At 48.4% G+C, this 23,500-nt stretch overlaps 2 long non-coding RNA genes and 3 other non-coding genes across 6 annotated transcripts; all 5 read left to right on the plus strand.

Moving 5' to 3' along the window:
• The first annotated feature begins 1,333 nt into the window (after positions 1 to 1,333).
• LOC108291654 lies at positions 1,334 to 11,061 on the plus strand. 2 transcript variants are annotated; one of them, XR_005197335.1, is made up of 6 exons: positions 1,334 to 1,544; positions 4,002 to 4,073; positions 6,921 to 7,014; positions 9,313 to 9,390; positions 10,571 to 10,650; positions 10,756 to 11,061. It is a non-coding gene; the product is annotated as an uncharacterized LOC108291654 (long non-coding RNA). The 2 variants fall into 2 exon arrangements; XR_005197336.1 differs by lacking the exons at positions 6,921 to 7,014; positions 9,313 to 9,390; positions 10,571 to 10,650; positions 10,756 to 11,061 and adding an exon at positions 8,557 to 8,579 and having other exon boundaries at positions 1,354 to 1,544.
• LOC119469379 lies at positions 2,789 to 2,922 on the plus strand. The gene has a single exon (XR_005198169.1). It is a non-coding gene; the product is annotated as a small nucleolar RNA SNORA71 (small nucleolar RNA).
• Positions 5,781 to 5,914, plus strand: LOC119469380. Its single transcript, XR_005198172.1, has one exon. It is a non-coding gene; the product is annotated as a small nucleolar RNA SNORA71 (small nucleolar RNA).
• On the plus strand, positions 7,470 to 7,603 carry LOC119469378. Its single transcript, XR_005198168.1, has one exon. It is a non-coding gene; the product is annotated as a small nucleolar RNA SNORA71 (small nucleolar RNA).
• A 4,318-nt stretch (positions 11,062 to 15,379) lies between the features above and the next one.
• Positions 15,380 to 20,666, plus strand: LOC108291648. The gene is made up of 2 exons (XR_005197337.1): positions 15,380 to 15,421; positions 20,373 to 20,666. It is a non-coding gene; the product is annotated as an uncharacterized LOC108291648 (long non-coding RNA).
• Positions 20,667 to 23,500: the final 2,834 nt, after the last annotated feature.

The raw sequence follows: 23,500 nt of genomic DNA on the forward strand, positions 1-23,500 counted from the left end.
TTAGTAGAGACGGGGTTTCACCATGTTGACCAGGATGGTCTCGATCTCTTGACCTCATGATCCACCCGCCTCGGCCTCCCAAAGTGCTGGGATTACAGGCTTGAGCCACCGCGCCCGGCCTAAACACATCTTTCTTCACATGGTGGCAGCAAGAAGTATCCAGCAAAAGGGGGAAAGCCCCTTATAAAACCATCAGATCTCATGAGAACTCACTCACTATCACAAGAACAGCAGCACAGGATAACCGATCCATGATTCAATTACCTCCCACAACAGCAAAACGTGGGGATTATGAGAAGCACAGCTCCAGATGAGATTTAGGTGGGGTCACACCAAACCATAGCAGCATCCCACAGCCCCTCCCCATCACAGAGACTCCCAAGGTTCTCACAGTCTTGGAATCCTATGGGCTTCTCCCAGGTACAAAATATGGAGCGGATCTCACCTCAGGGACCCCCCATTTCCTTCACGATTGCATAGGTCAGGCCTGGATTTCCTCGTTCTTCTGACCTACTGAGTACCAAGAACCTGACTGGGGTGGGGGCTCCTGCTCAGGCCCGAGGGTAGGCTGCCTACACTCCAGACCATGGGCAGAGTCAGTAGCAGGGCTGTCTCAGGTCCAAGAGGCTCACTCTGCCCAGGATGCAGGCAGTGCCAGTGCTTATGTGGATCTGTGGGCCACAAGTCCCTTCCCAAGATTGTCTCCACTACTCTGCAGGGAACGTGGGATATCTGTCTATAGTCTCCGTCACTGTGCAAATCTGATCAGGTTCCTCAAATGCAAATCTGGTCAGGTCTCTCCTGCTTCAGAGACTCTTTCTACCCTCCACCCCGTGTACTTTGAGGCTGGAGTTTAGCAAAGCAATGATCCCCTGTGTACCTCTCTGGGCTCATCTCACCCTCACATTCCAGTCTTAGGCCAAGACTGTCATCTCAGTCTGACATTGTTCAGAACAAAAAGGAATGTGGGGGTGGGGGTAGAATTCATTCATTCAACTGTGCTAGCCACTGAACTAGGTACTGAGTACAGTGGTGAATCAAAGGCAGATGCCTTCGGAACCTTGCAGAAAGAAGTCCAAACTAAGCACAGTCCCCTCATCGTAGTAACAGCTCCTATCATGGGAAATTGGCCATTCCTACAGATTAATAATGAATCAGTAACCAAGGAAGATCTTCAGAACAAACAGAAAAGCAAAGCAAGGGGGGGAAGTTTACTTCTAAACTTCCACACCGCTTTCAGATATCATCCCAAGTCCTCCAGAGTCTGAAGTTGAGCTCCGTCCCGCCAGGGGACGCTGCAGGGCTGCTTGCGTCGGTTCCGCCCGCTCTAGGCCGCAGTCCGCGCTCTCATCTGTATTTCCGCCCGCGCGAAATGAGTGTAGATTCCTGGTCTTGCAGCTGCGGTCCTTTGCTGTCCCGCGCCATCGCGCGCCATCGCACGCCATCGCAAGCCACCGCACGCCATCTCTAGAAATCTGCAGACATCCTGATTTTTCCCGCGCTGTCTGCCACGTCTCCGCCGCCGCTCGACGCCAGGACGCCGGGTAAGTCAACAGCGGGGCCCGTTGTCTGTGTCACTATCACCATCGGGGGAAACTGAGGCCCTGGGGAAGACGGCCAGAGAGGTCAGGCCCGGCCTCTGGTGCAGTGCTTCGTCCCCTCTGCCGGAGTGAGCCCCCCGGGATTCGCGTGTCCTAGAGAAAGACACTGGCGGATGAGCCGCGCCCTCGGCCGCAGCTGCGCTGAGCCGGCCACGTGCATACATCAGACCCCTCTGTCCACGCAGCCACTCTGCGGGGAGACAGTGCCCCTGGATGACGGGAAACAGGGCTCGGTGACTTTTCGCTGCCCGCCCCCGACTCCTGGCATTGGAAGCCCCCAAAACCACTTGTTGGTTGCCTACAGCGTGTTAGTGATTGTGCCATGTCCTTGGGACTGTTAACTCATTTTCCGCTGAATAACTTTTAAAAGTGGTTGTTAGATGGAGTCAAAGAAGATCACTTCAGAGCTTTAGAAAAGATCAATAAATAAAAGTAGTTGTTAGAACGTCCGTTTAACATGCCAGTTAGCTGAGGTTTAAATGGAAGACACTCCCAGGACCCTAGTGGGACAGTCTGGACTTCTGTCCCCGGGCCTTGTACTAAAAGCCCCTTCCCCGTGCTTTTCCCTACCTAGGCCTCGTGGGCTGTGCGGCTTGTCGGCCGGCTTCGCACCAGCCAGCGCCCCGTTCTCTCCTGCAGCACTCTGGTCTGCACCCCCTGAGGGGCTTCCAGTGTCCGGGGGTGAGTAGTATGTCCCTGCGTACGTGATGCAGCTTATGCGCACCTTCGGGGCCCAGTAGAGGGGATAGTCAGAGCTCAGCCAATTCTGGGTTCTGAGAACTGTCTGCCAAAGCGGGTGCAGAGCAACGCTGATGTAGGAGATAGGGGCTGGGCTTGGGGGTCACGTCCTGGCCAAGTTCCTTCATTCTCCTGAGGTTGGTTTTCTGTAAAGTAGAGAAACTGCAAAAGCTCTCTGAGGGCAGAGGCTTGGCTATTTTTCTTGATTTTGAACCCGTGGTGCCTGGCCACGTGTAGATAACTCAGAATTGGTGGGCTGAATGTACAGCTGAGGCATTATTACCAGAAGTCGGTTTTCCTTTGGACTCTGGGTGGGGACACGTGGTATCTGTCTGTAAAGTGATGATGGCTCTCAGGGTCCTGGGTACCTTTCTCTTCCCTGGGGGTGACCCCCCCTCTGGAGATCTGGCAGTTAGCATGCTAAGGTGGGCTCACCTCCCCTTCATTGCCCCTGTATTCGAAAGTGACCGTGGGCTGCCCGTGCCCTGGTCATTGATAGTGCAGGGAGAGAAATCGCTGAAAGCACTTCCCCGTGTTTGGAGGGTCCACTCCTGTCCCTTCCAAACTCTGGAGTTTTCTCACATCTCTTTCTCACCATCTTTCAGATGCCTCCTGGCACTTGGTGTCTGGTTATTACTGAGTGCTCAGTGCAAGGCTGAGCAAGGCTCATTGCAGGGGTCTGGGAGGCACTCACCAAGTTGTATGGGGGTGGGTCCCTGCCTCAGGGAACGAATGATTGGTGGTAGAGCCACAGCCACTGGCCCCTGTCCCCCCCAGTCACACCCTGTGGCAATTACTGGTTTGATTGTCTTTGGCTCTTTCTATTGTGACCTTCAGGGCAGATATTTTATTGTATTTTATTAGAGACAGGGTCTCACTCTGTTGTCCAGGTTGGGGTGCAGTGGCGTGATCATAGCTTGAACTCCTGGACTCAAGTGATCCTTCCACCTCAGCCTCCTGAGTAGCTGGGACAGACAGGGTCTTGCTGTGTTGCCCAGGCTGGTCTTGAATTCCTGGTCACAAGTGATCCTCAGTCTCCCAAAGTGCTGGAATTACAGGTGTGAACCACCTTGCCTGTCTCAGTATCTGAGTCTTGATCTCTTGACTTAACTGGTGCTTGGCAGATGGTTGATTTTCAGCAGTTATGGAAAATAGGAGGTGGGCCAGGTGTGGTGGCTCACGCCTGTAATCTGGGAGGCGGAGGCGGACGCGGAGGCGGACGCGGACGCGGACGCGGACGCGGAGGCGGGTGGATCACTTGAGGCCGGGAGTTCGAGACCAGCCTGGCCAACATGGTGAAACCCCATCTCTACTAAAAAATAGAAAAATTAGCTAGGTGTGGTGGCAGGTGCTTGTAATCCCAGCTATTCTGCAAAGTGATGACAGGCTGCTGTGTCTTGGTTACTAAAGGAAAAGTTGGTAATAAAGGAAAAGTTACAAGGTTTTCCTCTTGTGTAGAGGAGCTGTTGTCCATTTCAGACAGGGTGGCGTCCGGGCACTGTGTCAGTGACCCAGGGTGGGCAAGACAAGCTGTCAGTACGTTCACCTCCTGACACCCTGATTCCCCAGGTGTGTTTTCTGTGGGTGAATGTAGTGGGTTCCTGGACTTGTCATAAGTAGTGCCGCATGCATCAGTTACATGTTGGCTTTTTCTTCCTGCAGGAGTGTCACACAACTGCTGCCCCATGCATGTGAGAGATGTCCTCTGGGACAGCATGGATCCTGAGGTTCCAGGTAAGTGAGGTCCTGACTGGTTCTCTAGAACTCAAGTTCTCTGCAGGCTGCGAGGCCAGAGGTATTTGGGTGCTGGGGAGTGGGGAACAGGGACACAGGTGAAGGCGGCTTCCCTTTGCCCCTGTCTTTCCCCCCTCAGCAGGCAGGGACAAGTCTGGGCCTTCTTCTGCCTTCATGGGGTTCCTGCTGAGAAGGTGCTCCCTGAACTTGATTTGAGAGTCCCTGAAAAAGAAGCCGTGATGTTGAGAGGAAAGCAGTGTGTTGGAAGGGACAGAGGGGGCCGCATTTCAGATTCAAGCCTGGAATCCAGTGGCCGGTTGAGTGGTCTTCTGTGAGCCTCAGTGAAAACAATGTCAGATAGTCAATATTGGTACCCCTCCAGCCCACTGTTTTATTTATTTATTTATTTATTTATTTATTTATTTATTTTTGAGACAGAGTCTTGCTGTGTCGCCAAGGCTGGAGTGCAATGGCACAATCTCGGCTCACTGTAACCTCCACCTCCTGGGTTCAAGCGATTCTCCCTTCTTCAGCCTCCCGAGTAGCCAGGATTATAGGTGCCTGTCACCACGCCTGGCTAATTTTTATATTTTTAGTAGAGATGGAGTTTGCCATGTTGGCCAGGCTGGTTTCAAACTCCTAACCTCAGGTGATCTGCCTGCCTTGGCCTCCCAGAGTGCTGGGATTACAAGCGTCAGCCACCATGCCCCACCTTTTTGTTTATTTATTTATTTATTTATTTTTTGAGACGGAGTTTCACTCTTGTTACCCAGGCTGGAGTGCAATGGCAGTCTCGGCTCACCACAACCTCTGTCTCCTGGATTCGAGCAATTCCCCTGCCTCAGCCTCCTGAGTAGCTGGGACTACAGGCGTGTGCCACCATGCCCAGCTAATTTTTTTGTATTTTTATTAGAGACGGGGTTTCACCACGTTGACCAGGATGGTCTCGATCTCTTGACCGTGTGATCCACCCGCCTTGGCCTGCCAAAGTGCTGGGATTATAGGCGTGAGCCACTGTGCCCAGCCCTATTTATTTATTTTTTAATAGAGACGGGGTTTCACCATGTTGGCCAGGCTGATCTTGATCTCCTGACCTCATGATCCGCCCTCCTCGGCCTTCCAAAGTGCTGGAATTATAGGCGTGAGCCAACATGTCTGGTCTTATTTTTATTTATTTATTTTTGAGACAGAGTCTCGCTCTGTCACCCAGGCTGGCAGGCTGGAGTGCAGTGGCACGATCTCAACTCACTGCCACCTCTGCTTCTTGGGTTCAGGTGATTCTCCTGCCTCAGCCTCCCAAGTAGCTGAGATTACAGGTGACCACCACCATGCCTGGCTAATTTTTTTGTATTTTTAGTAGATACGAGATATTGCCATGTTGGTCAGGCTGGTCTCGAACCCCTGATCCCAGGTGATCGACCCATCTCAGCCTCCCAAAGTGTTGGGATTACAGGCGTGAGCCTCCGTACCCGGCCAGCCCAGTCTTCTAGAAGAACCCCAGGATTCTCAATATTTCTGCCCATGTTTGCCTCCCTTTCAACTCCTGGCAGGGAGTGGTAAATGATCTCTGGGAATCATTAGCAGCACCTGTAATCTTAGGCTATTAAGTGTGGTCATTGCCCTGTTAGCTGTTCTGTTCCAGGTAAGTCCATTGCCCAGAATGCTGGCATTGCCCTTCTTTCTGGGCTTGCCCTCTGCCCTTTCTGCTCCTGCATTCGAAAGTGATCATGGGCTGCCCGTGCCCTGGTCATTGGTAGTGCAGGGAGAGGAACTGCCGAGAGCATTTCCCCGTGTTTGGAGGGTCCACTCCTGTCTCTTCCAAACCCTGGAGCTTTCCCACACCTCCTCCCTCCCACCGCCTCTTAGATGCCTCCTGGTGCCTGGCGTCATCTAGTGGGTCGTGTTGCTCTTCTCCCTGGCTCAGGGCAGCTTACTGTGAGACATGAGGGAAGGGTGTGGGGTGATGGGTTTGGCTTCAGGGAGCAGAAGGGCTGGGTGTGGAGCTGAGGCAGGGCTGCTCTGCGCCTTCCTCCCGGAAACGTTCTCCGCCTCCACGCCTCTCCTTCCACATCCTTAGCCAACCCCCTCTACACCATGCTGACCCCGCGGAAATTGTGGCCTGACTTGTCTCCTGGCTCTCTTTGCTGTGGTCTTAAGGGCAGGGTCTGAATTTTGTTCCCTGCTTTGTTCTGTCTGCCTGATGGTCAGTGCTCTGACAGTGTGGGACAGGAAACACAGCAGCCTGGGCAACCTCGCCTCCATAAGAACTAAAAAACTGGCCAGGCCTGGCAGTGCTGCGTGCCCCTGTAGTCCCTGCTACTCAGGAGGCTAAGGCAGGAGGCTCTCTTGAGCCCTGGAGGTCAAGGCTGCAGTGAGCCATGGTCACGCCACTGCACTCAGCCTGGGCAACAGAGTGAGACCCTGTCTCAAGTAAGAAATACAAGAAAGGGAGAGTCCCTCCATTGTAAGGAGATTGGGTTCATTGCATTTCGGGGCATTGGAGAAAATGCGGAGTCAGCACCAGGGTGGGCTTGGTGGGAGCAGATTTGGTGTTTTCCACCCCTTAGAGAACTCTGAGGTCATGCATTGGCGTTAGTTCCCGGCTCGTAATTCCCCTGCCTTTTGTGCTGGCCTTCATGGCTCCCCTGAGGATGACTGGTTCTCAGGTTGCCCCTGGAGGCATGGGGAGAGTTGTAAGATCAGGAACAAAGCTGGAGAGGGGGGGCCAAAAGGAAGTCACTGACGCAGCCGGTCTACCCCATTGAGAGGTTGTCATCTTCCTGCTGAACATGTTGGTTAGTGGGATGTGTTACAACAAGTAATGTGTGTGGCTTCTTGTCATTGCAGGATTGTCAGCTGACCTCTGTCCTGTGTGCCCAGCGGCCCCAGCGGCCCCAGGTGACGTGTCTTCAAGAAGAGGCTGAACTGTGGTGCTTGTAAGGTCTGACTCCTGGGTGCTTCTCCAGAGAATGCACGGATGTTCAGGCAGCAAGGATAGAGGCTTTGAGGTCACTGGAGGGGAGGCAGGGGCTGCTTCCCATTGCTTGCCCCTCCACTGAGGCCCCCAGGGACATGTGGCCCCCCTGTCTTTTCCTCCCCTGGCACTCTACTGCTAGATCGTGCCACTGCACTCCAGCCTGGGAGACAGAGTGAGATTCCATTTAAAAAAAAGGTGCAAGTTCGTAGACCCTGTCCCAGGCCTACTAAGTCAGAAGTTTTGGTGCTGCAGCCAGCAATCTGGCTTAACATGCTCTCCAGGTATAAGAATCAGAAGCAGCTGCTACGATTCTAGGCTGCAAACCTGGCCACTGGCTTATTTCCAGGTCTCTTAGTTTGGGCCCTTCCTAAGCTGCTGGCAATGCCTCCCCTCTCAGCTCACTTACTGCCCTGTTTTGCCCCTGTATTCGAAAGTGATCGTGGGCTGCCCGTGCCCTGGTCATTGATAGTGCAGGGAGAGGAATCAATGAAAGCGCTTCCCCGTGTTTGGAGGGTCCACTCCTGTCCCTTGCAAACTCTGGAGCTTTCGTACATGTGTTTATTGTCACCAGTGATGTTACCTCTTGGTACCTGGCTGTCATGCTCGAACTCTGTTGAGATGGAGTCTCGCTCTGTTGCCCAGCCTGGAGTGCAGTGGTGCAAACATGACTCACTGCAACCTCTGCTTCCCGGGTTCAAGTGATTCTCGTGCCTCAGCCTCCCAAGTAGTTGGGATTAAAGATGTGCACCACCATGCCTGGCTAATTTTTGTACTTTTAGTGGTGATGGGGTTCCACCACATTAGCTATGCTGGTTTCGAAATCCTGGCCTCGTGTGATGCCTCAGCCTCCCAAAGTCTTGGGATTACAGGTGTGAGCCACCATGCCCAACCTGTTTTAAAATTTTTTATTGTCTATATTTGAAATTTACAACATGTCTTGGGACAGATAGAGATAGCACAGTGGTTACTGTGGTAAAGCAGACAGTCACTGTTTTTAGTGTGTGTGAGGAGCAGCTGAAATCTACTTGACAGAAATCCCTGATGTTGTGTGTGAGACCTCTAGGCTTATGCATCCTTTGTATCTGCTCCTTGGTGTCCTTTAACCTGCATCTCCCTATTTCTTCCCACTCCTGCCCATGGTAATCACCATTTTATTCTCTCTTTGTATATTTGACCTTTTTTTAAAAAAAAAAAACAACGACATTGCACACATAAGTAAGATGTGCACTGTTTGTCTTTCTGTGTCTAGCTTATTTCATTTAACATAATATTCTCCAGGTCCATCCATGTTGTAGTACATGACAGGATCTTTCTCTCTCTTTTATTTATTTATTTTTTTTTTGAGACAGGGTCTCCTGTCACCCAGGCTGAAGTGCAATGGTGTGATCACAGCTCACTGCAGCCTCTGTCTTCTGGGCTTAAGTGATCCTCCCACCTCAGCCTCCTGAGTGGCCAGGACTGCAGATGCCTGCCGCCATGCCTGGCTAATTTTTGTATTTTTTGTAGAGATGGGGTTTTGCAATGTTGCCCAAGGCAGTCTCCAACTCCTGCGCTCAATCCATCTCCTTCTGCCTTGGCCTCCAAAAGTGCTGGAGTTACAGGCATGAGCCACTGTGTCCAGCCAGGCTGGAGTGCAGTGGTGTGATCTCAGCTCACTGCAGCCTCCACCTCCCAGGTTTAAGTCATTCTCCTGCCTCAGCCTCCTGAGTAGCTGGGATTACAGGTGTGTGCTACCATGCCTGGCTAATTTTTTGTATTTTTAGAGATGGAGTTTCACCATGTTGGTCAGGCTGGTCTTGAACTCCTGACCTCAGGTGATCCACCCACCTCAGTCTCCCAAAGTTGTGCCCAGCCAAGGGTCTTCTTTTTAAGGCTGAATAATACACAAAGTTCTGGGTGTGTGTGTGTGCACGCGCGCACCACATTTTCTTTTTCCATTCATCTGTTGATGGACACTTAGATTCTTTCCGTGTGTTGGCGTTTGGGAGTAATGCCGCAGTGAATATTGGAGTGCAGATATCTTTATTAGGTGTGATTTGACCTTCTTTAAGTATGTGTCCAGAAGTGGCTGGGTCTATTCAATATATACTGATAAGCAGCACACAGTGGGCACGAGGATAGCATAGATGCTATTTCTGTCACAGATTGTCTGCAGATCCCTTCCTAGAGTTACGTTTTTCTTGTTCCTGAGACAGTAAGTACTAATTGAGGCAGCTGTGTTTGTGGCATGCTTAAGTGTTAAGTGTTCTCTGTCTGTTGCAGATGGGCCTGCTGTGTGCAGAGGCTCCGTGGGATGTGTTGTCTTCATAGCAGCAGGGCGCTGGACCATGGGTCCCTGAGGTGAGATTTTTGGACTGTTGTCTGACATAGGTTTTTTTGCATCCTACAAAGTCATGTGCTTGTTCCCTGGGGCTTGGATGATGTAGGGGAAGCAAGGTGAAAGGGGTATCCTGTGGTTTCCCGTTCTGACCTGCTGCGGGGCAGTCGCTCACATGCCTTCAGTGGCTGCTGCAGAAGAAGGGCCTCCCGAAATCTGCATGGGTAAAGTGAGCTCCCTGGGGGACCCTTCCTCCCCCGAGCGCTGGTGTGTCTGCAGTGTGCTGTGATCTGGATTAACAGTGAGTTTTTATTTCGGGGTGTGTGTGTATGATGTTAGGACCACATGCTCCTGACCTTTACCAATCCAAAAGCATTTCCATTTTTTTTTTAATGCTGGAAGTGTCTTTTGATTCCTTTTGGGGTCTTAGAAGGACCCGGTGGCCGTGGCTGGGGCTCTGCTCAGCTGGGCTGCTCTCCCTGCCTCAGACCATCCCCCAGGCTCCTGATGCTGTCTTTCTGTCCTTCCCTGCTCTTATGTTGGAAAGTGACCATGGGTTGTGCCCTGATCATTGATGGTGCAGGGGTGGGAGTGCTGAGAGACATCTTCCCTGTGCTGGGCCAGCCTTCCCTTCCAAACCCTGGAGTTTTCCCATGCTGCAGCCTTTCTCCTGTTAGAGCCTCAGAGTGTGGGCCTTTGTGGGCCCATGTGATGTGGTGGCTAGACCCGCCCCCTGACTTCTGAGGGTTCACTTTGTATTTCATGTTAAGGATTCTGCCAGAAACCAGTCTGCATTTCTCTGTGGGCCCCACACTGGAATGAATTCAGATAGCAGTGAAGGGCACACGTGAGAATTGTGAATCATGGGCTCTGCTTCACGAAGTGTGAAATGGTGCATTGTTCCTTCGGGAGCTGTCCTAACGTCAAATAAATGGAGAACGTTGTAGGTGGGGCTAGGAAAGCCATATTCCTGTGGGTTACTCTAGCTGGTCACTTGCCCTGATTGCGAACTGCTTGAAAGAAAAATGGAACTTCTAAGATGTTTGTCCTTTTGTGCCCTTTCTGTTGGTATTGTAATTGGGTGTGCATGGATGAGGCGCTTTAGCCGGCCTGCTTGGATGGGACCCCTCTCAGCGGTGTCAGCTTAGGGAGGAGGAGATGGCCTTCGAGACTAAATACTTGTATGTTTTCTTACCCTCTTAGGTCTCAGCCGTAGATCCAAGGATGCTCCAAGGAAGTCCTAAGACCCTGGAGTTCTGGGTTTGCTCATATTTCCCACCATGGTGAGTTGATGCCAAGAGCCAGAACCCACAGCCAGAGGCTCAGCTGGTCTGTGTTTACACAGTTGGGAACCTCAAATCACTGGTCTCACCTGTCCTGTGTTTCAGAATCTCTTGGTGGTGTTTGTGGACACCAGAGGGACAGAGACTAGCGAGACCACCACATAAAGCATTTCCAGAGCTGCTCCCTGCTGCCTGCTCAGAGCACCCTGGATCCACTATTCACTTTGCACAAGATTCGGGATCCAGACATGGAAGACTTCAGCTGCCTCGGAGGACTGTGGACAGGGAAGGCCAGCCCTGCATCCCCCTGTCCATGCCTGGAATGACTTTAATAACCAAGAGTTTTACTCTTGAATTTGTAGCTGTCGTTCACTTTTTATCCACTTATTCAATAAACCTTACAGAATTGCTCCGCCTGCCTCTTAAGTCAGTGACAGCCGTGAGCCTGCAAGGCTGGCTTTGGGGAAAGTAGGCCATAGCTCTGATGATTTTTCACTCTTTGAGCCTTTCCATTTTTTTTTTTTTTTTTTTTTCTTCTTGAGACGAAGTCTTGCTCTGTCCCCCAGGCTAGAGTGCAGTGGCACAATCTTGGCTCACTGCAACCTCTGCCTCCTGGGTGAAAGCAATTCTGCCTCAGCCTTCTGAGTAGCTGGGATTACAGGTGCCTACCACCCATGCCTGGCATATTTTTGTATTTTTAGTAGTGACGGGGTTTCACCATCTTGGCCAGGCTGGTCTTGACTCCTGACCTTATGATCTACCTACCTCAGCCTCCCAAAGTGCTGGGATTACAGATGTGAGCCACCTTGCCTGGCTGCTAATTTTTCTTTTAAGAGACCGGGTCTTGCTACGTTGCCCAGGCTGCTCTGAAACTCCTGGGCTCAAGCTGTCCTTTCACCTTGTCCTCCCGAGTACTGGGATCGCGGGTATCAGCCACCACGCCTGGCTAATTTTTGTGTTTTTAGTAGAGAGAGGGTTTCACCATCTTGGCCATGCTGGTCTTGAACTCCTGACCTAGATGATCTGCCCACCTTAGCATCCCAAGGTGCTGGGATTACAGGCATTAGCCACTGCACCCAGCCAGTGCTGATGTGTTCTGACGGATCCATCCTGGGGGCTGTTCGTGGTGTTTTTCTCTGAATAGCTTCATTGCTTCAGGCCTCTCTGTGGTTACCTGTGGCTTCCACCTTTTCTCCCACTGCTGTTCTTTTCCTATGCTATTTTGCTCCAAACATTCTTATGATCAACTAAAGCTGGCTCTAGGACAGCACAGGCTCCAGACTCTGGCCCGGATTTGTTTCTGCCTCAGAACTATGTGCTGTTATGGCCGTAGATGGCCATCAAGATGTCTCCTTGATGAGCAGGCAGGTCTGCTCTCAGAGGTTCCACTGGGAGAATGTAACAGTGTTCTGGAGCTTGATCATCTCCTATCTTAGTGATCTCTCAAAAAGTCTTGCTACTCACTTGAGCACTTAGATCAAACCCTCCAGTGGCCTCTGAGAAGGTGTTGCTGGTTTGTGAGGGAGAATCGATGGGAGAGAATGGGGAGAAAGAGAAGATGCTAGGAAGTGAAATAAGAAGGAAAGAGGAAAAGATACGATAATTTAATTTAACTCAGGGCCAGGCATGGTGGCTCATGCCTGTAATCCTAGCATTTTGGGAGGCTGCAGTGGGTGAATTGACTGATGAGACCAGCATGGCCAACATGTGAAACCCCGTCTCTACTAAAAATACAAAAAATTAGCCGTGCATCTGTAATCTCAGCTACTCGGGAGGCTGAGGCCTGAGAATCTCTTAAATGCAGAGGCAGAGGCTGCAGTGTCAGGATCACACCACTTCACTCCAGCGTGGTTGACAGAGAGACTCTTTTTAAAAAAAAAAAAAAATTTAATTCTACTCAAACGAATATGCATCTGAATCACCTACAACGTTTGTTATGCACAGATTGCTGGGCCCCTCCCCTGAGTTTTTGTTTTGTTTTTTTTGAGACGGAGTCTCTTTCTGTCTCCCAGGCTGGAGAGTTCAGTGGCTTGATCTCGGCTCAACCTCTGCCTCCCGGGTTCAAGGGATTCTCCTGCCTCAGCCTCCTGAGTAGCTGGGACTACAGGTGCGTGCCACCACGCCTGGCTAATTTTTTGTATTTTTAGTAGAGACAGGGTTTCACTGTGTTAGCCAGGACGGTCTTGATCTTCTGACTTCGTGATCCATCTGCCTCAGCCTCCCAAAGTGCTCCCAAAGTGCTTAGATTGCAGGCGTGAGCCACCACCCTTGGCCTCCGCTGAGTTTTTGATTCAGTAGATTTGGGATGGGGACCAAGCATCCTCACTTCTTTTTTGTTTTTTGAGATGGAGTCTCACTCTGTCACCCATGCTGGAGTGCAGTGGCAAGATCTTGGCTCATTGCAACCTCTGTCTCTTGGGTTGAAGCAATTCTGCCTCAGCCTCCTGGGTAGCTGGGATTATAAGCACTTGCCACCACACCCAGCTAATTTTTCTATTTTTAGTAGAGATGGGTTTTTACCATGTTGGCCAGGCTGGTCTCGAACTCCTGACCTTAAGTGATCCACCTGCCTCAGCCTCCCAAAATGCTGGGATTATAGGCGTGAGCCACTGCGCTGGGGCACATTCTCACGTCTAACAAATTTCCAGGTGATGCTGATACTGCTGGTCAGAGGACCACATGAGAACCACTGCCCTCACCCCCAAACCGGTTGAAGATGATGCACCCCATCCCAGTATAATATTTTTCTCTTCATGATGGGTAGGCAGACCTCCTCTTTCCAAAGTATCCTTGCAGCCAGCAGCCAGATCCATCTGTTTGTTCATACAGTAGCAAGATGTCCAACAACTCCCTAAGGAACTTAATGAGCAACTTGGATCCAATTCTTCATTGTCTGTCAGAGGAAAGGCATCCATGCTTGGTAATGAGCCTTTGGTTGCTCTAACAGGCTCTGTGGCCAGAACAAAGCGCCTTGTGATCTCCCTGACAAGGAAGGAGTCTTTTATGGTGTTGGACAGAAAACCTAGCAAGTCACATTCTCCCAAATAGCACAAACTCATACCCAATGAAACGGGGAGCAATGGGTGGTCTTTCTACTCTCAGAAGCCTGTTTGTTTCCATCTTGGTGGTGTGGAGAGGGTGTGTGTCCCACAGTTTGCAAAGGCCTGGAACATGATGGCCACTGCTCCCTCTCACACCTCTCATCAGCATGTCGTGTGCACCTGCAGAGTCCTACACTGAACCAAGCATGCTGGGGTGTGTGGGCGTCAATGATGAAATGCATCCAGAACCTGCTTCTAAGCCAAGCCTGTGACACAGCTCCAGTCTACATGCCAGAGTGAAGGCTCAGGAAATGTCAGCCATGATTCTTTTTTTTTTTTTTTTTTNGAGAGAAAAAAATGTTCTGTTTCCCTATCTCTCCCCTACAGCTCTAACAATGCACCTGGCTGGATCAGGAACATCCACCTTTTTCTCCAAATGAAGTGTTCCACACAGTGAGTCATTTTTCTGGCTTTTTAAAAAGCTTGATTCAACCCTCCAATTTCCCACCTTTCTCTTCCACCTGCCTGCCTTGTTTAATAATTAGGCTACTTAATAAATGTGTTTGATGAGGAGGAGGGGGAGGAGGATAGTGATTGTTAGGGCTTACAAGTCCCTGGGAATGTAACAGTGTCCTAGGCAAGATTCACTATGTTCTGGGTTGTTCCCTGGGCATCTTGCTGAGTGAAAAGGCCAGAGGCCCTTCCTGCTTTAGGGTCCAGGTTTGACTGACCTTGGGTCATTCTGTCCCTAAGAGCCATGGCCCTGCCAAGAAACCGGGTTTTGTTTCTATCTTTTCCTTTTGTTTCTGCTCCTAGTTTAGCTTTCATTTTTCTTACTTGGATCTTTTACTCACAGCAGATGACCACTGCTTTCAAGTCCTTGCTGGATTAGGAAGGTAGAGAGCAAACTAGACTGAGTAGAGGTAAGAAAAATAATCCAGGCCAGCTTGTGATGATGCAGAACGATCAGGAGGCCTCACTGGTGAAGCACATTTCGCCAGGAAGGCACCCAAGGCGTGGACCAGGAAAGGAAGTGATAGGAACCTACCCACAGATGAGAAAGAAACAGGCAGAGAGACAGATGGAGCTGCAGCTGGAGACAGACAGACACACACATGTACAGGGGGCTGGTGGGGAGGAGGAGAGAGAGACTGATTTTCACAGAGACAGGCTATATATCCTGGGGGGAAAAGGAGTCACAGATGTGGGTTCAGATTCCACCTTCACCATTTACTAGCTGTATGTGACTTGCATACTACTAAGCAGCTCACTTCGCCTTCTCTAGCTTCTGTTTCCTTATCTATAAAATGTAGCTAATAATACCTATCTTGCACAATCATTGTGAGAACTAGTGATAAAATATGCCAAGTCACTTGCATGCAATAGGCCCTCAATTAGTGGTAGCTGTAGTTTTTTTTTTTTTTTTTTTTTTTAATACCTTTTTTTTTTTTTTTTTGAGACAAAGTCTCGCTCTGTCACCCAGGCTGGAGTGCAGTGGCACAATCTCAGCTCACTGCAACTTCTGCCTCCAGGGTTCAAGCCATTCTCGTGCCTTAGCCTCCCCAGTAGTTGGGATTACAGGCATACTTCATCTCACCTAGCTGATTTTTGTATTTTTAAATTTTTTTATTTAGTAGAGACGGGGTTTCACCATGTTGGCCAGGCTGATCTTGAACTTCTGGCTTCAAGTGATCTTCCTGCCTCGGTGTCGCAAGGTGCTGGTATTATAGGTGTGAGGCACGGTGCTCTGCCGATTCTTATGGGTCTGATTAAGAAGAGTGTCCCATTCTTAGCCTGGGTTAGAACTCTTTCATGATACAATTCACAACCTCCTTCTGGGAGGACATTAGCATTCCCGATAAATGCTTAAGCAATTTTCTGATAAACTTTAACAAGATTAAAACCTCTTTGGGGAAATTAGCTACCCAAACACTTGGGTAATTATTACACTTTCTTTGTCTTGTATTCAGTTTAATAATGATTATCCAACCATTCTCTTTTCCTTTGAAATATCCTTAACAAAAGGAAACTATTGACTTGGCTTTGTGACAAGCTTAAAATAGAACTTCGACACATGCTTATAACTAATTTTTGTGGAAAAAAAATGTAAAACAGTCATTATGGAGACAGGGCATAAAAACAGTAGCTAACACTTATTAAGTACTTGCTGCTTGTCAGATGTCATATTAAATGCCCAACAACTCTTTATAATGAATTGGGTTAAAATGCTTCTGGTTTTTTTTTTTTCCCTGAGATGGAGTCTCGCTCTGTCACCCAGGCTGGACTGCAGTGGTGCGATCTCGGCTCACTGCAACCTCCGCCTCCCAGGTTCAAGTAATTCTCCTGCCTCAGCCTCCTGAGCAGCTGTGATTACAGGTGCCTGCCACTGTGCCTGGCTAATTTTTAGTAGAAACAGGGTTTCACCACGTTGGCCAGGCTGGTCTCGAACTCCTGACCTCATGATCCACTCGCCCCAGCCTCCCAAAGTGCCGGGATTACAGGTGTGAGCCACCGTGCTCAGCTAATACTTCTGTTTGACTTAAAAGATGCTGATATGGTTTGGATATTTGTCCTCTCTAAGTCTCATGGCGAAATGTGATCCTGAATGTTGGACATGGAGCCTGGTGGGAGGTGTCTGGGTCATGGGGATGGATCCCTCTGAAGTGGCTTGATGCCCTCCCCATGGTAACCAGTGAGTTCTTGCTCTGTTAGTTCACAAGAGAGCCGGTTGTTTAAAGGAGCCTGCACCTTCTCCTCTCCCTCTTTGCTTCCTCTCTTGCTATGTGATGCACCTGCTATTTTTTTTTTTTTTGCCTTCTGCCATGATTGAAAGCTTCTGAGGCCTCACCAGAAGCCGAGCAGATGCTAGTGCCATGCTTGTACAGCCTGCAGATCTGTCCAAATAAACCTCTTTTCTTTACAGATTGCCCAGTCTCAGGTATTTCTTTATAGCAAAGCAGAATAGACTAATACAGATGCTAAGAGAAGCTGAGTGACTTGCCTAAGATCAGAAAGCCAGTGATGGGTAGAGCCAGGTTTTGGATCCAGGCCTGGCTGAGTCCCCAGCGGAGCTAGCTACAGCTGCACTCTTCTGCTTTGCTGGGGGAATTGCAACAGGAGATAGAGTGAGATAATCTGCCGGGCACGGTGGTTCACACCTGTCATCCCAGCATTTTGGGAGGCCAAGGCGGGTGGATCATCTGAGCTCAGGAGTTCGAGACTAGCCTGGCCAACATGGCAAAACCCTGTCTCTACTAAAAATACAAAAATTAGCCAGGTGTGATGGCACATGCCTGTAATCCCAGCTACTTGGGAGGCTGAGGCAGGAGAATTACTTGAACCTGGGAGGCGGAGGTTGTGGTAAGCTGAGATTGCACCATTGCACTCCAGCCTGGGCAATAGAGTGAGACTCTGTCTCCGCCCCCTGAAAAAAGTGGGATAGTCCCTGAGAAAGGGACAGTTATAGGGCTGTGGAACCACAGAGCAGGGAGAATGTTCTCCCAGGTAGAGCGTTTGGGAACGGGACATGGGGGAAAGGATAGTCTACTGCAGAAGAGGAAGTAGGAGAGGGACTGATGGAGACAGTAAGCAGGACATGCCAGGAGCAGCTGGAGTGTGGGCAGAGGCACAGCAAAGGCCCAGACACATGTGAAGGTGGCTGTAGAGTTCAATCGCAGCCATGGGGTCGGTCCCCGGTCCTCTGAACAGTGTGAGCCCTGCCGTCCAGTGTTGTAGACCCTAGGTGCTGCTACTTGGACTTTTAAAATTACTCTGGATTCAGAGAGCACAGCAGCCCAGTTTCATCACTTACTGGCTGTGTGACCCTGAGCAAATCACTTCACACCTCTGAGCCAGAGGGTTCCTCATCTGAAAATTGGGGGTAATGATAGCATCTCCCTCATAGGATTGCTGTGAGGATTCAATGAGATAAACCTGAAATTAGCATATGCCTGGCAACTACCAACCGCTCCATGGAAAGGTGAGATATTACTGCTTTACTGTGTAATTGAATTCATGGTGGCATTATAACATTACTTTTCAGGAGACTTGTGAAAAAATCAACTTTTCATAAAAAAATAGTTTTAGACTTTAAAAGTCACAAAAGTAGCACAAAGAATTCCTTAAAAGCTTTCACCAATTTTACAAATATACACATAAAGAAAAAACCCAAATATATAAATAGACATATATGTGCACACATAAAGATGTAACAGGTATATACATACTTCCCTCTGAACTCTTTGTGAGTCAAATGCAGACTTGTCGGCCTTTTACCCCTAAATACTTCAATGTGCGTTCTTTAAAAGCAAGGACATTTTCCTATATACAATTATAGCATAATTGTACAAATATAGTACAATTGGTATAAATTAGTACAAACATACAAACATAGTACAATTATCAAAATCCTGAAATTAACATCTGTACAATACTATTATCTAATGATCAGACCATATTCAGATTTTGTCAATTTTCCCACAATGTCCTATATAGCAAAAGAGAGTCTCCACTCACCTCTTTTGCATTCGTTTGCCCTGTCTCTGAAGTCTCCTTAAGTTGGTAACATTTCCCCAGCCTTTCTGTGTATCTCACGACCTTAACGTTTTTTAAGAGTGAAGGCCAATCACGTTGTAGAAAGTTCCTCTTTGGGTTTGACTGGTGTTTCCTCATGGTTAGATCCAGGTCAGGCATTTTGGGCAGGAGCACCACAGTGACCTATTCAGTGCATCACAGCCTTGTGCACATTTTTGTTGACAACTTTATTTTTAAATTTTATTTTTTTTACTTTCTTTTTCTTTAAAGACAGGGTTTCACCATGTTGGTCTGGCTGGTCTTGAACTCTCGACCTCAGGTGATCTGCCCGCCTTGGCCTCCAAAGTGCTTGGATTACAGGCGTGAGCCACTACGCCTGGCCTCTTTATTTATTTTTGAGATGGAGTCTCACTCTGCTGCCCAGGCTGGAGTGCTGTGGCATGATCTCGGCTCACTGCAACCTCCACCTCCAAGCGGTTCTCCTGCCTCAGCCTCCTGAGAAGCTGGGAGAACAGGTGCCTGCCACCACGCCCGCCTAATTTTTGTGTTTTTAGTAGAGATGGGGTTTCACTATGTTGGCCAGGCTGGGCTTGAACTCCTGACCTCGAGTGATCCAACTGCCTCGGCCTCCCAAAGTGCTAGAATTACAGGTGTGAGCCACCGCGCCCAGCCCTTTAACAACTTTAAAATATGGTTTCCAGATGGGAGGAGGAAGGTAATTACTGAACCACTTGCACGTGGTATCAAGTCCCTCAGGTATAAGCAATCTACTATCTCTGCATTAACCTTGCACTTATTTAGTAACTTAAATGTCCTTTGCATGTGTGTTTATCAATATACCCTGTGTGTTTAGAATTATTAGACTATGTGTGTTTATCAGTACCCTGAGGGACTTGATAAACATGTGAATCTGCCAAACCCTCTGAGTCGGTACTTGAGAGTGTGCCTAGGAACTTCCAGGGTTCATGTGACATTCCCAGGTGTGGCCAAAAGATGGCGCTGCAGGCTGCACTTTCAACGCAGTTTACTTTCTGGAGAAACAGCTGGGCTTTGTTGAATTCAAGATCACTTCTACGAGGAGCACTTGGTACCGTCTCTTTCCTCCTGGGAATCGGGCCTTTCACCACCGCTATCTTCCTATCACTTCATGGTGACTTTTCTGGATGCCCCAGGACCTTCCAGGAGTTAGAATTCACTTTGCAATGAAAAAGTAATTGTGGTTTTGGGAAAAAAAATAAAAGAAAGACGCACTTTGCGATTCTTAAGCCAGAGATGATTCACTCCTCGAGGTAAAGAGAAAATCCCTCCCCAGTTTTCTGAGGAGCAAACCAAGAACTGTTAAAATAGTAATAGGCCTGGCACAGTGGCTCATGCCTGTAATCCCAGCACTTTAGGAGGATCACTTGAGCCCAGGAGTTCCAGACCAGCCTGGGCAACATAGCAAGACCCCATTTCTACAAAAAATAAAATTAGCTGGGCATGGTGTGTGCCTGTAGTCCAAGCTACCTGGGAGGCTGAGGTGGGAGGATCACTTGAGCCCAGCAGGCAGAGGTTGCAGTGAGCCAAGACTGTGCCATTGCATTCCAGCCTAGGTGACAGAAAGAGCCCCTGTCTAAAAAACAAAATAAAAAAATAAAGAGCAGCCACCATTCTTAGGGCTAAGATAAAGTCTCCCCCCGCCCCAATTCCCTACCCCCATTCTTGCAAGGCTGAGATCCAGACTTTGCTGTAGAGGGCATAGCTGTGGTTCCCTGGATGGCAGAGAAGCCACTGTGGTCTTTGCTGATAGACTCTGCTAGAAATCTGTTCTCTGGAACTTGCAAGAAAACTGTCCTCTGGTGTGAGAGAAAGTCATTCACAGAGCGGTGTCTTACCGGAGGCACTCTGCTACAAAATCATCCAAGGCGGGGACACTGGGGGAAGTTGCTGGCCTTGTGGTGCTGCTGGCTGCCTTGCAATGCAGGACCGGCGTCCTGGAGCAGCTGCCTGCATGGCAGGAGGCTGCTGAGCAACCACACCTGAATCAGGAAAAGGTGGGCTCCTGGAAAAACCCTTTAAAAGGGATTAGACTTGTCTAACTTGTCCATTTTGCACTTTGATCTTCTCTTTTTTTTTTTCTCCTGGAATGTCATAATGACTGGAGCACAGCATCCCTCTTGTGAGCATGAGGAAGAAGGCCACATTCTCAGGATGGTGGAGGGAGAAGCTAGGAGACTGGATACGTGATGTCCCACTGGTGCTCCCCTGTTAACTCTGATCTGCCTTTCTTCATATTCCTCATTAAGAAAAACAATCTGTGTCTTGACTGGGACACTTTTATTTATTTTTGGTTCCCTACAGTTGAATTTAATTCCCACTGATAGAACTATGTTTAGTGCAAAGACTCATCTGGGTATGATTGTCATGAGATCACTTTAGCCAATAAACAGAAATTATGTGAAATCTTTTTTTTTTTTTTTTTTTTGTGACAGTCTCACTCTGTTGCCCAGGCTGGAGTGCAGTGGTACAGTCATAGCTCACTGCAGCCTTGAGCTCCTGGGCTCAAGCCATGCTCTCATCTCAGCCACCTGAAGTGCTGCGATTACAGACGTGAGGCACCACGTCCAGCCAAAAATCACTTTTCATAGTTTACACACATTGACTTTCTTAGATGACAGGCAAGTAATGATTATAAAAACAGTATTTCTGAGCACTTTTTACCCAATATGTTTTTTAAAAGTTTAATTGATATCTAACACCTGTACAAAAATGGACAATCATATGTTGTACAGCTCAAAGAATTTTCACAAGATGGACACAAACATGTAACCACCCAGATCAAGAAATGACATTACTCACACCCTGGAAGCACCCCCTCAATCTCCCATTCAGTCAGCACTTCTACAAAGGAAACTGCTGACTTTTAACGACATAGATTAATTGTGCCTATTTTTGAGTGCTACATAAGTGGCATCATATAGCATGTGGTTTTGGTGTCTGCCCTCTGTCAACATTGTTTGTGAATTCCTTCATGTCATTGCCCTGGGAAGACACCGGCCAAGCTGAAATCCTGAGGAAGAGCTTGAGGGAAATGATGCATGTGAGATGAGCAGGCATTGCTTTTCACTGGTGCATGCCGGGAGGAAGCAGTCCATGGCCAGGTTGAGTAGCTGCCAGCCCATCACATTCATCAGGAAGCTCATCTGCAACTCTGATACACAGAGCCAAGGTTCTGTGGCCAGAAGGACGGCTGAGATTCTCTAGACAATAACTATCATTTGGACTCACAAACCTCCTGAATCATTGTAATGATCCTTTGGCACTCTGCAGAAAATAAGTTCTACCCTCTGTACATAAAAAGGCGTGTTCGGCCAGGTGCGGTGGCTCACCCCTGTGATCCCAGGACTTTGGGAGACCAAGGCAGGCAGATCACCTGAGGTCAGGAGTTTGAGACCAGCCTGGTCAACATGGAGAAACCCTGTTTCTACTAAAAATACTGAAATTAGCTGGGCATGGTGGCACTCACCTGTAATCCCAGCTACTTGGGAGGCTGAGGCAGGAGAATTGCTTGAACTCAGGAGGCAGAGGTTGCAGTGAGCTGAGATTGCACCACTGCACCACTGCACTCTGCCCTCGGTAACAGCAAGACTTTGTCTCAAAAAAAAAGAACAGAAAAGAAAAAAAAAAATTTGTGTTCAACTTAATATGGGCCAGCCCTTTGAGTCATATTCATTATAGTATATAGGAATGTTTTATGCTTTTTTCTGGGTGTCTGTAATATTTCATAATAAAAACACACATGCAAGGGACATTTAAGTTACTAAATGAAATAAGTGCAAGGTTAATATATAGAGAGTAAATTGCTTATTTGTTCTTCTGGTAGACTGCATTATTTGTTCAAAACATTTGCAGCCACTCCATCTCAGTCCTTCCTACCAGGCTCTCCCTACAAGTCATCCTTGCTGGAGGATTCTATTTCCCATGACGTTGACATTAGGTGCAGCCATGGAATTTACTTTAGCCAATGCAAGATGAGTGGGAGTGACCCGTGGTGCTCCGGAACAGAAACTTTTAAGAGCAAGAGGATGGTTCTGCCACTTCTCTTTTCCCTCTGCCAGGATAATGTCAATGTTCCAGATAACGGTTGCTCCTGCAGTCTGGATCTCAGGATGAAGAGGGCATGGGGCAGAGCTACAGCTGATGCGTAATGTGAGTGAGAAATAGGCCATGGTGGTGGGAAGGTGCTAAGATCTTGGGGTTCTTTGTTCTGCAGCATAACCTGGCGAAACCTGACTGACACACGCATGGAATGTTTTCACATCATAATTGCCAGTTAAAATAAATAGAAGAGTCCTCTGGGCTCATCCTGACTTCTATAGATAAGGAGGTGAAGTGAAGACAATTAACAAACACCTAGCCTCGAGTTTCTCTTTTGTAAAAGGACTTTGGAATTAACTAGAAAAATTGGGGTAGGGTGCACTCTGACTTGTACTCATATCAAAAATCAACTTTCTGCATGGTCAAGTATTGGATAAATTTAAACTTTCTAGCCTTTTTTTTTTTTTTTTTTTATAAGAGTAAATAATTTTTGGCTGGGCGCGGTGGCTCATGCCTGTAATCCCAGCACTTAGAGAGGCTGAGGCAGGTGGATCACCTGAAGTTGGGAGTTCAAGACCAGCCTGGCCAGAATGGAGAAACCCCATCTCTACTAGAAATACAAAATTAGCTGGGCGTGGTGGCAGGTGCCTGTAATCCCAGCCACTTGGGAAGCTGAGTCAGGAGAATCACTTGAACTTGGGAGGTGGAGCCGAGATCACTCTAGCCTGGACAACAGAGCGAGATTCTGTCTCAAAAAAAAAAAAAAAAAAAACAAACAAACATTAATTTAAAAAAAATAGATATTTTTGTAAAAGACACACTGTGAGGAGGAGGTAAGAATTATAACAAAAGAGCTAATAAGGTCTTGTTCAAGGGAAAGTGGAGTCATAAAATACCTCCTGGACATTAGAAATACTGGTGCTTACAAATTTGTTACAGGATCAGGAGACAGAATAAAAAGAACAAAATGGAAAGGAGAAAGTGAAACGTAAAACATTAAAGGAAAAGCAAGGAAACTTTGAAAATGCTATATTTAATTTTTAAATTTTTAAGTTAAAAAAATTTTAAATTATTTTGTAGAGATGGGATCTCACTATGTTGCCCAGGCTGTTCTTAGACTCCTGGGTTCAAATGATCCACCACCTTGGCCTCTCAAAGTGCTGCGACTACAGGCATGAGACACCTCACACAGTGAGAAT

This window comes from Cebus imitator, unplaced genomic scaffold (genome assembly GCF_001604975.1).
Source record: "Cebus imitator isolate Cc_AM_T3 unplaced genomic scaffold, Cebus_imitator-1.0 Scaffold18, whole genome shotgun sequence".
In the NCBI taxonomy this organism is placed as follows: Eukaryota; Metazoa; Chordata; class Mammalia; order Primates; family Cebidae; genus Cebus; species Cebus imitator.